Consider the following 12,129-nt stretch of genomic DNA (forward strand, 5'->3'; position numbering starts at 1 on the left):
GTAAACATGAACGGTAACTAGGAGACTGGGATAACTTCCACCGTCCGGTGGAGTGAGCAAAACCGCAGCAGGAACCACCAGAGCTCTCCATGTAGTAAGGCACTGTAGTCTGAAGTATTATCCCCCTGCTGGGGCATCTAATCAGAGTCAGACATTATGTATCCAGCCCTCTCTCAAAGGCCGCAGTAGGCCAGGCTCGTGGTAGTGAGTAGGCTTGGGATGTTGGTATCCTCTCACCTGGAATGCAATTGGTTACAAGAGGCTATCAGACTGGAGGCTATCAATTGCATCAAGTAAACAGGCATTTAGGCGATCAAAGAGTGGTATTTAAGCATATCTCAAGGGCTCAAGACCAGAGCTCTGAAAAATGGTCTCCTTTCAGCTCGGCGGTCTGGCCTCGCCCTCTCATGTATATTTTTTGATTGCACTGGAGTTTTTTCATGAATGCCAACACAGTTAAAAAGAGCTCTTACAAAATATTGTATCTCTATGAAAAACTCAAAGGTGACAGAGCGGTTTTAGAGAGGGACACTATAGTCACCAGAACAACTACAGCTTATTGAATTTGCTGAATTGAATTTTACAGCTTATTGAATTTTAAGATAAAATGCAGTGTTTACATTACAGCCTAGTGATAACTTCACTGGCCACTCCTTAGATGGCTGTTAGAGATCCTTCCTGGGTCATGGCTGCCTAAAATGCATCCAAACATTCAGTGTCTCCTCCCTCTGCATGCAGACTCTGAACTTTCCTCATAGAGATTCATTGATTCAATTAATCTCTATGAGGAGATGCTGATTGGCCAGGGCTGTGTTTGAATCATGCTGGCTCTGCCCCTGATCTGCCTCTTTGTCAGTCTCAGCCAATCCTATGGGGAAGCATTGTGATTGGATCAGGGCACTACTTCTGATTATGTCAGTAGACAACTTGTTTTTTTGAGGCAAACAGCATGCAGATCTACAGCTTCAGGCTTGAATACAGTAAGATTTTGCTATTTTTAGGGAGGCATGAGGGTCCCAGGGGGGCTAGATGGTGGTTTTAAAACTATTGGGTCAGGAATACATGTTTGTGTTCCTGACCCTATAGTGATCCTTTAAATGTTGATTTGCAGGGATATGTCTCATAAAGGAGGTGTGTAAGCCAAACAAGCATGCGTTCTAATTAGTCAGTAACTTTGCCTACCAATGTGCACAGCATGGCAAAAACACTATTAAAAAAAAAGCCTATAAATGGTCTTCACCATCAGAGTGTGCTTTAATTATGTGCTACATACTATGTTGGTTCTTTATAAATATTATTAATAATAATTGCAAGCTTGCAAGAGTATGGCTCTCTATCTTTTCGTAGCTGTGTGTAGCAATGTGTATGTTATGGAAACTTTTATGTAAAGTCTGTTAAACATCAACTTGTCTGTAATCTTGTTAAATAGAACCATGCTGAAGAATCTACTGATACTCTATATAACAGAGTGCCTGTGCTATACATGTTGGTGGCTTTCTCTGATATTCCCAAAGAAACTGCAGAAAAAAATCCAGGATGGAGGGACACAGGTCCTAAACTGGAACTGTGCCTCCAGACATGTGAGGCCCAGTTTGGGAGGTATGCACTATAATCGTGGGGGCAGGGGGAAAATAAAACAAGTTCAGATAGCCCTAGGCAGCTCTGATATAAAGAATTTGGATCACAAGCTACATTTATTTAATTTTTTATTTACAGGCATGTCTACCGAGGGCTTCTCCAAGCTGTAAGGTCACATATTTAGGTGACATATCTCACTGAGCTAGTTCTTTTTTCTGTTCCACCCACTGGCAATCTCTACGGGCCATTTAGTGAGTTGTAATGGTTGTAGTGCAGGAATGGACTGTTTTCATTTCACTTTGTTACATACCATTTTTGGCCCACCATGCCAAGTTGGCCTCTCTGACAAAAAGTTTCCACTTAGACCCTGGAAGATACGGCAGATTTTAAATCTACCCCGGGGTGATTCAAAATATGTGAAAGTTTTCTGTTTGAAAGCGCCATTATTCATTCCTATCAAGATTTATTTCCAAATATTAATATCAGAGATTTCATCCAGTCCATAAATCTACCACAACTGTCCGGTTTACAGGAAATAATCTCAGAGATGTAACATTACTTTATTATATATCATTCTCTTTTCGTTTGCTGATCTTTTTGTGTCGGTGCCTGTGTGATTTCACACAAATAAATTATGTCACAGACATACTGTGTATAAAACAACGCTGCTCTGACAATTAACATACTCTGAGTATCAGAAGTTCTTTGTATAATGTTTACATTGTTTAATATGTTGTATAAATAAGGAACATAGCAAGTTATCAACACTATCCTAGTATATACACCCATTAATATAGAATATTACTACAAATGTTTTGTCCATAGTTTGCACTATCTCACATAGCCAAAAAGGGACAGCTTTTTTTCAGGAAGCATAACTCGGGGGTGTATTACATGAATTTCCTAATGACAGCTATTTATGGTTTGAGTCAATCTGTTATAATGTGACGAAAGTAATTAATTAGCACAAACTAATACCCTGTTTACTGCACTTAGAGGGTTACTCCAATCACCATGACCAATTAAGTGATTTGGAATGGTCATGATGTGTGGAGTCTGTAGGTGAAGTATTTCGATGCCACAGGTGTAATTCCATCTCCAGTAATGTCATTGGGGCATCATAAGCCAGCCCAGAATGCTAATACCAATTCCGTTGAATTCTACATGCACAGTATGGCATTTATTGGCTGAGAGTGGTTAGCTGATGCTTTCAGCCAATAAATGGCCAGCGAGATTGGCATCTGGCTTCTGTAGCTCTCCAGAGCAGATCAGGAGTTTGGCGAGACTCAGGCAACAGAGCAAACCATTACTAAACTGTTTGCCTCATTACCAGGGAACAGTGCCAGGCTACACCTGGCATCATAACCTCTACAGCAAAAAAAACAATGATCTACCTATCACTAGGGGACTCACTACCCAGCCCACCTCAAGGGCTGGGTAGTGAGTCCCCCAGTGATAGGTGGAACAGTGAGAGGTTCACCATCCATGCCAGCTTAGGGAGGCCTCAATAGCTGGCCCACTATGGAGGGTGGGGTATCACTACCTGGCCCCATTGCCTACTGCTCAATATGAATATTAATTTCACCAAAGCGCACAGTTTAGTAAATAAAACATTAACCGTAGTATTTTTTTCATTAAATGATTAGCTTGGGGGACGTGCCGTGTTTCTCTTGTTGTTTTATAGTATCCACAGCTCAAATAAAGCTTTCTCTTAAACCAGAAAATAAAATAAAATATAAAGTATTGATTACAGGATACATGTATTATTATATATACTTGGGGTAGTAAAACAAAAATGAAATTATACACAAGGCAAAATGTTTCTTCCCATGGAAACTTGGGGTACACTAAGCATGAATTCAGTAGCCATGGGGTTTTGCTGCTGTAGACACATATGGTACCATAAGATAATATACTTGGTACTCTATGTCTATCACAGACCATACCAAAACAGAAACATCTGATCCCTCACAGTTGACCATGAACGAGAGAGCCCCTTCACCATCAACTTCGTATCTGCTTAAGGACCAACGATGGAATTTGTTCCAGCATTGTTTTTCCTACCCTTATGGACCCATGATGGAATAATTCTGTCATGTGCCTTAAGGGACACTATATGCATCTGAACCACTACAGCATAATGTGTCCCTGCAGTGTAAGTACTGTAAGCAATTAACTTTTTAGTGAAAAGGCAGTGTTTCCATTGCTGCCTAGGAACACCTCTATTGGCAGTCACTCAGACTGCCACTAAAGGCGTTGTCTTGCTCAGTGCTGCACAGTGTGCAGCACTGGCGTACTGCATCAAGGGACTAAACGTTCCCCACTGAAATGCATTGATTCAATGCATCTCTATGAGGACATGCTGAGTGGCGCAGCTATTTGCTGAGCATGTGCAATAGCATTTGAATTTCCTATGGAAAAGTCTTTGATTGGCTATCATAAAGATTATTGATCTCAGCCATTGAGGCAGGACCAGCCGCAGCATGCTAGAAAATGTGACTTTAAAACTTGATTCTCCCAGACGCCTAAACAGTGATTCTGGCACTATAATATCAGTAATACAGGCTTCTGTAATATAGTGCTTGTATTCCTGACACTATAGTGTTCCTTTAAATTAGTCCCAGATCATACCCATGACAGGTGAATTCCATCATGTGCAAAAATTAGCCCCAGATCACTGTTGCTCCCGCAATGATGGGGTTGATGTATCCAACGTAGACCAGCAATAGAAAATCGCAATGTCCAAACATACATGATCACTGTGACAGCCAGTTACAGTGCTGTGTGGACACTTAGATGGATTGCAGTGTTACAGTGTATTACTGTAAATAAAATGATTGTTTCCAACTATTCAAGACCCCCTTTAGTGCACTTTCTTTGAAATGAAGTAATTCCGTGCTGTTTGATCACTACTAGCAGTTATAAAATTACGTGAAAACCTGTGTGTCTTACATCCTTCGAGTTGGGATCTGCGAGTCCCAGTGTGTATCCATTCAACATGCCTTCACCGATTAAACAGAAATCTAAAAAAAAATGCATTGACAAGTTCTCATGAAATATACGTGACGACGGGGATTCAAAAAGTATACAGCGTAAAAAAATCCAGATACTGTCCAAAATCCAAGCAGGGCAGGCTTCCTCAGTGACACAGACATGCTGGCATCTGAACCAAATGACGTCAGTACTAGCAGTGCTGGCTAGGGAGTTACCATACCAACCACATCGCATGTGCTGTGGTTGCTATTCTTTGGAGAGAGGAAGGACCGTGGGAGGTCGTAATTGCTCTCCCTTGTAAGACAAATCGTCGGCATACAGTCTATGCTAAGGATTTGGCTGAAAAGTCAGTTAAAAAACGATTTCTAAACAGGTTCTTCTCCAAAACTGGATGTTTGCTAGTAAATTTGCAAGCACAATGTATTGACAGAATTGTATGTTCTTTCAGTGACATTAGTAATGATAGGTATCCTTTAAGTACAAAACAAGCAAACCATAAGAGGTTAAACATTTGGAAGGGCTTGTTTACTGGCTGTGGTGGGGGTCAGGAAATAGTACCTTCTGCCATTTTGTTAAACAGTTGCAAGGTGTCTAGACATAACCACATTTTTTCCAATTTGCACAGAAGCATGTGCTAATTTTGGAAGGTCACCAAAGGGATACACTGAGGTATCATTGCCCCTGTAGCAAAGTTAGCAGGGGCTTTTCCTGATATGAATGTAACAAAGTATGAGAGAGTGGATATGACAAGGATACTATATATTCTTTACTGGCTTTGACACCTGATTACATAACTCATTCTGTAACAATTACCAAGGGCTTGCACCCGTATGAAATAAAAGAGACCTAAAAAACAAAACTATATTACAGGTTACTCCAGCACCACGACCCATGACTACTTCAGTGATTTGAAGTGGACATGGTGTATGTACAGCGTTTCGCGTTGAAATACAGCACACTTGGAGATTAATCTCTCCGCTGCCATAGCTGTAACTCAACCTTCGACAGTGTCATTGGGGCGTCATTAAACAACCTGAAATATAATTTCTGTGCAAATTTCAATGCACATGTGCTCATCATTCTCAGTCAATTAGTGAGTTTCAGAATCGGCATCTGTCTTATACTCACCTGCAGGAGCCGGATGTTGTGAATCTGCCTTGTAGGAGGAGAAGGAGCCTACCAGGACCCAGGTAAGAGGGCAAATTGTACCAGGGAATGGGGCCAGGGTACTCAACATTATAACCACTATAGTGGGCTGTAGTGATTATTTGTTATTTTTTTGTCAATGTTTATTTTTCAGTGTAAAAGATTACAGACAGACTTGTGAAACCACAACAGCAATAACAAGTTTTTGTTGATATACGTATCATTGTGGTATGAAATGTACAGGCACATTTAAAAAAACAAACAGTAAGACATAAAAAATAAAGTAAGCTAATATTAACAAAATTAAACGTAGCTGCTCGCTCCTATATAAAATTTAGTTGTAAATGCCTTTATTAACTATAAGAGGAAGCAAGGAGAATATCATCTAGAGTGGAGAGGCTGAAACACCCAAGTTTAGTTGGTACAACAGGTAAAATTAAGATTAATCAGGTGTGTGGATGGGGAGGAGAGAATATAGTGGGTAAGTAACCCCTTTTGGCCGGCAGGTAAAAAGTGAAGAAAGGCTCTAAACTATGCACTCAGGAACACTATACTGTATATGTGACATAAAAACTATAATAATGCAGCAGTATGAGCAGCAGTATTCACTTTGTGTAGGTGAGCAAAGACCCCGTTGATCTTGTTTTAAAACTGACCAATGTCGGCCACAATGTTTCTGCAGAGCTCGTCCAAGTGACCCTTCAGAGTCTCTTCCGTGACCGGAGGAGGCTTTCCTGTAGACTAGAGTGGTAAGTTACCGTGGTCTCTGCCAACATTCATTTTCACACCACAGTCCTCAGTGAAGGATGATCGGGAAAGCCCGATGCATGGTGACGCCATCACAGGCCTCTGGGCAGCTTGCGGCCTCAACAAGAGATTGACGACATCAGCAGCCGTGAAGAGTTTGTCCGTGCTTTATTTCTTGTTTTTTTTTTATTCTTTATTTATGCTGTGCAGGAAGAACAAACGCCTATTATGCCACAACAGCTGGAGTAGGACATTATAACATTTAGAAACATAGGTATGGCAAGAGAAATAAGAGCACATTTTTTTAAAGTAGTCAAAGCAGCTGACCAAGCCACAACAGCATAGGTAAGCAATCATAGTTACAGACAGGATACAATGCAGGTATGGCAATTTCTGAATCTGCACATTTTTAGAGTGTTAAATACAAGCCATAGAAGCATGTCTAGGTGTATACAAAATTACATATATAGAGACCACCAGGTACTTGTCAAAGCTGCACCATCAGCAGAGCATTAGTTGCTAGGAGGTGTCAGAGGAGTAGTACAACTATAGGTAATGCATCTCATGAATAAGTAAAATAAGTAGTAGCTGACTAATAAGTAAACCAGAAGAAAATTTAAACAAAACCAAACTTTTTAGCTGACATCAAACTAGTGTGCTAAAGCTGTCCATAATAGACTTCAGGAACGTCATTGTCCTTATCTCAGCCAACTCCACAAGCATGCTTCAACTGGGGTCTGGATCGGCTTCCAGTTACAGATTGCTGCATGGTTCTCCCCGTAGCTCCCTGCCTCACCTGGAGGTTGCTCCGATTGTCATAGGTGATACGGCCGTATTCCAGCTTCTTCACTCTCCAAAACCAGGCCAGTACATGACCGGGTGCCTTTTCACCACTTAGTCCCCCATCTTCAGAGGACGGGCTGATGCCCTGCGAGACAGTGCTTCAAATTCTCAGAAAAGAACTCCTGAGTGGACAAGGAGAGGTAAGTGTTCGCTGGAGTCCCCTTTGAGGTTACAATCCAAGCAGAATGTTTAAATTTCAAGCTGTATGTGAGGAGCTCACTAAGAACACAACCATCCTCCATGCTAGCCAGGCCCCGCCCCCTATATTTCTTGTTTTTACGCCCCATATCGTAATGAAAGCAGCAGCCTAGGTCGGAAAAGGTAAAGATATTTTTAATAGATTTTTCGTTGTGCTTGCCCGGAGCTCAGCAAGAACGTGTCCTGCTAGCATATCTGCTGGCTCTGCCCTTCTTGGCTGTAGTGGTTATGATGATTGGAGTAACCCTTTAAAAACATTCTGCAAAAAACAACTACAGCTGAACATTGTCAGCTGTCTCACTAAGGTGAAAATTGTTGTAAAGACAAAGTGAATTTCAAATTAAAGGCCAAATAGCCAAACAGGAAAGATTACAGCTACTGGCTCCCTAATGCTAATTCTGAGCAAATGTCATTGCACAGTGTCAGTAATTGGTCAGCTGATACTTTCAGCCAATGAATAGTCACCAGACTACCAGGGAGCCTCGGAGCCTTGCAGGGAGTCAGGTAACTGGCCAGGGTACTCATGATAAGCTGTAACAAAGAGCGGAAACCACACTCATATACTAGGTCCTGGTGCTCCTAAACCTGGGGATGAGTACCCCTATTCCAATGGTGCAAGAAAAGTATGATCCAGGCTCTCAGGATCTTGTGCAGCAGTTTTATTTGAAAACAGAATTAAAGTTCAACGTTTCCATCTCCAATGAGATCTTTTTCAAGCATGAAAAAGATCTCATTGGAGATTAAAACTTTGCACTTTGATTCTTTTTTTCAATAAAACTGCTGCACAAGATCCTGAGAGCCTGGACCATGTTTATCTTGCAAGCTGTGGTGTTTATGATGCTTGGAGTAACCATTTGAGTAATAATGAAAGCTTTGTATCAGTATATTGTGTGTTCTGCATTCTGTTTGCACATTGTGTAACTTGCAGTCATTTCAGTGTTAATTACATTATCAACAAGGGACACTGTAGGCACTAGAACCATTTCATCTCATTAAATTAGATATAATACCGGGAGTTCCCTGGCACTCTCCCTCCATTCAGTGTTAAAGTATTTTCAAGCAGTGTAATACTGAATGAAGGTCCATGGCTTCTCATAGCTCAGCCCCCACTGGAAGTAAGGCTAACCAGGGATTACACACTTCCTTCTAGCCATACCAATTCATACCAGCAATGGGAACAGTGATAGGCTCACACGCTCAGCCAATGAGGGGAGGGCTTGCAAGGCTGCGGACTGTCACACATCAGGTTTGCAGGGTCGAATGCCAGATCTGTAAATAGATGGACAGCCATATTCGTTTATGGAGCTAAAAATGATGATGATTATGGTAGATAGTTCCCTAATTTGGTATTGGAATATTTAATGATACAGAATTAGGAAACTATCTAGTAAATAGCCGAAATATGAAAATAAAAAGCCCCTTCTCTAACTGGGACCTTTCAGTTGTTTAGTAGATAACTACCTAATTTGCTGTCCTTGTGGGATAGCCATATAATTGAGCTGTCGGCTAAACAGCTCCCTAATTTGGTATCCTTAAATATGGCAAGTAGATAATTCATATATGGCAGTAGATAATTTAGGGAATTATCAACTAAACGTCTGAAAGATCAAAATAAAAAAGCCATTTTCTAAATTGAAAATTTCGGCTGTTTATTAGATAGGGTCTAGATGGTGGTTTTAACACTATAGGGTCCGGAATATATGTTTGGGTTCCTGACCCTATAGTGTTCCTTTAAGAGAGCTGTGCAGAAACAAATGCCAGCAAACCTCAATGAACTGAAACAATGTTGTAAAGAAGAGTGGGCCAAAATTCCTCCACGACATGTGAGAGACTGATAAAGTCATACAGAGTACGATTACTTGAAGTTAATGCTGCTAAATGTGGTTCTACTAGCTATTAAATCGTGAGGTGTACTCAGTAATACATGGCTTCTTCATTTTCTTTAATTATTTTATTTTAAATAAATCATTAAACAGTGTAATATGTCATGTGTTGTTGTTACTCTGAGGTTGTATTTACCTAATTTTAAGACCTGCTATGAACAGATGATTGTTATTATCTCCTGACATGTAACACCATAGAATTCAAAGAGGGTGTACTTTTTATACCATTACTGTAGTTGTTTCCAAGTTGCTAGCCACAAAATCTTAATTATAATATATAGAAATATCAATCATGGAAGATGTTAGTCATTTATAAAGAACATCAAAGGGATATAGAGTTTAGAAGCTGATAATAAATCAGGGTTGGTAGCACGAAAAAACGTTTATTAACATTTATAGATAAATACAAAGAAACAAGTCCTACACTCAAACTCCCATCAATCCTGGGCGGCAGCAATGACCATAGTACACACCAACCCAAATACATATAGCAAAAACCAAAGAAAAAAAAAAGTTACCTGTGCTCTTTCCACATCCCTATGTATCTTTAAAGGACCACTATAGTGCCAGGAAAACATACTCGTTTTCCTGGCACTATAGTGCCCTGAGGGTGCCCCCACCCTCAGGGACCCCCTCCCGCCAAGCTGGATGGTGAGGAAAGGGTTAAAACTTACCTTTATTCCAGCGCCGGGCGGAGAGCTCTCCTCCTCCTCTCCTCCCTTTCGGCTAAATGCGCATGCGCGGCAAGAGCTGCGCGCGCATTCAGCCGGTCTCATAGGAAAGCATTATCAATGCTTTCCTATGAACGCTTGGGTGCTCTCACTGTGATTTTCACCGTGAGAATCACGCAAGCGCCTCTAGCGGCTGTCAGTGAGACAGCCACTAGAGGATTTGAGGGCTGTATTAACTCATTTATAAACATAGCAGTTTCTCTGAAACTGCTGTGTTTATAAAAAAATGGGTTAACCCTAGCTGGACCAGGCATCCAGACCACTTCATTAAGCTGAAGTGGTCTGGGTGCCTATAGTGGTCCTTTAACCCCTTAAGGACACATGACATGTGTGACATGTCATGATTCCCTTTTATTCCAGAATTTTGGTCCTTAAGGGGTTAAACAAATGGAGGTTTTTAGTTACCTCCAATGGCCATGAGAGGATATGCCCACCTGTTTTCAGATGTGACAGCAGATTGTGTTTACTTTAGAATTTTTTTTTTTTTTTTAATCTCCTGCTCTGCTAATTGACCATTAATCAGACACAGGAGGCTCCTGTAGCCTCTAGCATCCTATTAACAGAGCGGGAGATAAGAAATTCTAAATGAAACAGGCTGTGCAGTACATTATAATAATGTTTGAACATTAGACCTCTCTTTACAGTTAATGTGTAGGGAGACTGTATTGGTCACATGCAGGAAGGTGTGACTAAGACTGCATGAACAAAATGACTTAAATTGACGGGAGTGCCGCCGTGCAGGGGCGCCGCTTATTGGCTGACAGCAGTCTGCAGACTCTCTCATCCAATCAGTGACTCTCCATTCAACAAACTGGCTTGGAATGAAAAGTACCTTTTTCAAGCCAATTTAATGAATGGGAAGTTGTTTCTAGCCTGAAAGGATCAGCCACCCACGCTCAGCCAATCAGGGGTGCCCATGCTCAGCAGCAGTCTGCACTTTCTAAATCTGAAGATTCAGAAGCCGATTACCATGGGGGAGGGGTACTTGAGACTGCTAGCTGTAGGCAACTTTGGGGTTAAACCATTACAGAACAGTTTAACCCCTTGAAGTAAGAGTGCCTCCTGGCACCATAACAACTTCCTTTAGATGAAGTTGTTTTAGTGCCTAGTAAAACATAATGTTAAAGGGACACTCCAGGCACCTAGACCACTTCTGCCCATTGGAGTGGTCTGGGTGCCAACTCCCACTACCCTTAACCCTGCAAGTGTAATTATTGCAGTTTTCATAAACTGCAATAATTACATTGCAGGGTTTACTCCTCCTCTAGTAGCTGTCTACTAGACAGCCACTAGAGGGCACTTCCGGGTTTATAGCACAGATTTTCTGTGCTAGAGTGTCGCTGGACGTCCTCACGCTATGTGAGGACCTCCAGCGTCGCTCAATTCCCCATAGGATAGCATTTTCAATGCATTCCTATGGAGAGGTATAATGCGCGTGCGTCATTGCTGTGCATGCGCATTAGGTATCCCCTGCCGGCTGCGCATGCGCGATTGGTCTCCCCTGCCGGATGGCGTGGGCGAACCCGCAAGTCTCAGGTAAGTCATATGGCAACGTGGGATGGGAGATGGGAGGGAGAGGGGACCTGCAGTGCCAGGAAAACGGTTTGTCTTCCTGGCACTGGAGAGTCCCTTTAACAGAAACTGCTTACTTAACAGTACTTGTATGATATTAAAAAAAACCTGGCAGGCTGACCAGCTCTCGGGGTCTCCTTTATCCAGGGCTGCAGAATATACTCGAGGTTCCATAATAAAGTAATATTGGAATACCATTGCAGTGTACAGGTAGCCATTGCTGCTCTATCATACCTGCTCACTCACCCACTGATTCCCCCACTACCACCACTACAACTCTGCAGGAGACAGGACCCAGGGTAACCATAGCAACCAAGTGTCCCTTCCGCCCAACCGCTACCGGAACTGAACGTCCGACTGACAGTTGGCTGCGCCAATGGGAAGACGGGAAGGGCCGGATACCGTGTGATTGATGTTCTAGCTGACCAATCAGGTAG

General features: G+C 41.8%; 1 long non-coding RNA gene across 1 annotated transcript in view; it reads right to left on the minus strand.

Annotated features, from left to right (window-relative positions):
* LOC134572638 (uncharacterized) overlaps positions 1-11,309 on the minus strand; it is a 454,902-nt gene extending 443,593 nt beyond the window's left edge. The window contains exon 1 of the long non-coding RNA XR_010085291.1: positions 11,254-11,309. This is a non-coding gene — a long non-coding RNA (uncharacterized LOC134572638). The remainder of the gene's footprint in view (positions 1-11,253) is intronic.
* Positions 11,310-12,129: the final 820 nt, after the last annotated feature.

This window comes from Pelobates fuscus, chromosome 9 (assembly GCF_036172605.1).
Source record: "Pelobates fuscus isolate aPelFus1 chromosome 9, aPelFus1.pri, whole genome shotgun sequence".
Lineage (NCBI taxonomy): Eukaryota > Metazoa > Chordata > Amphibia > Anura > Pelobatidae > Pelobates > Pelobates fuscus.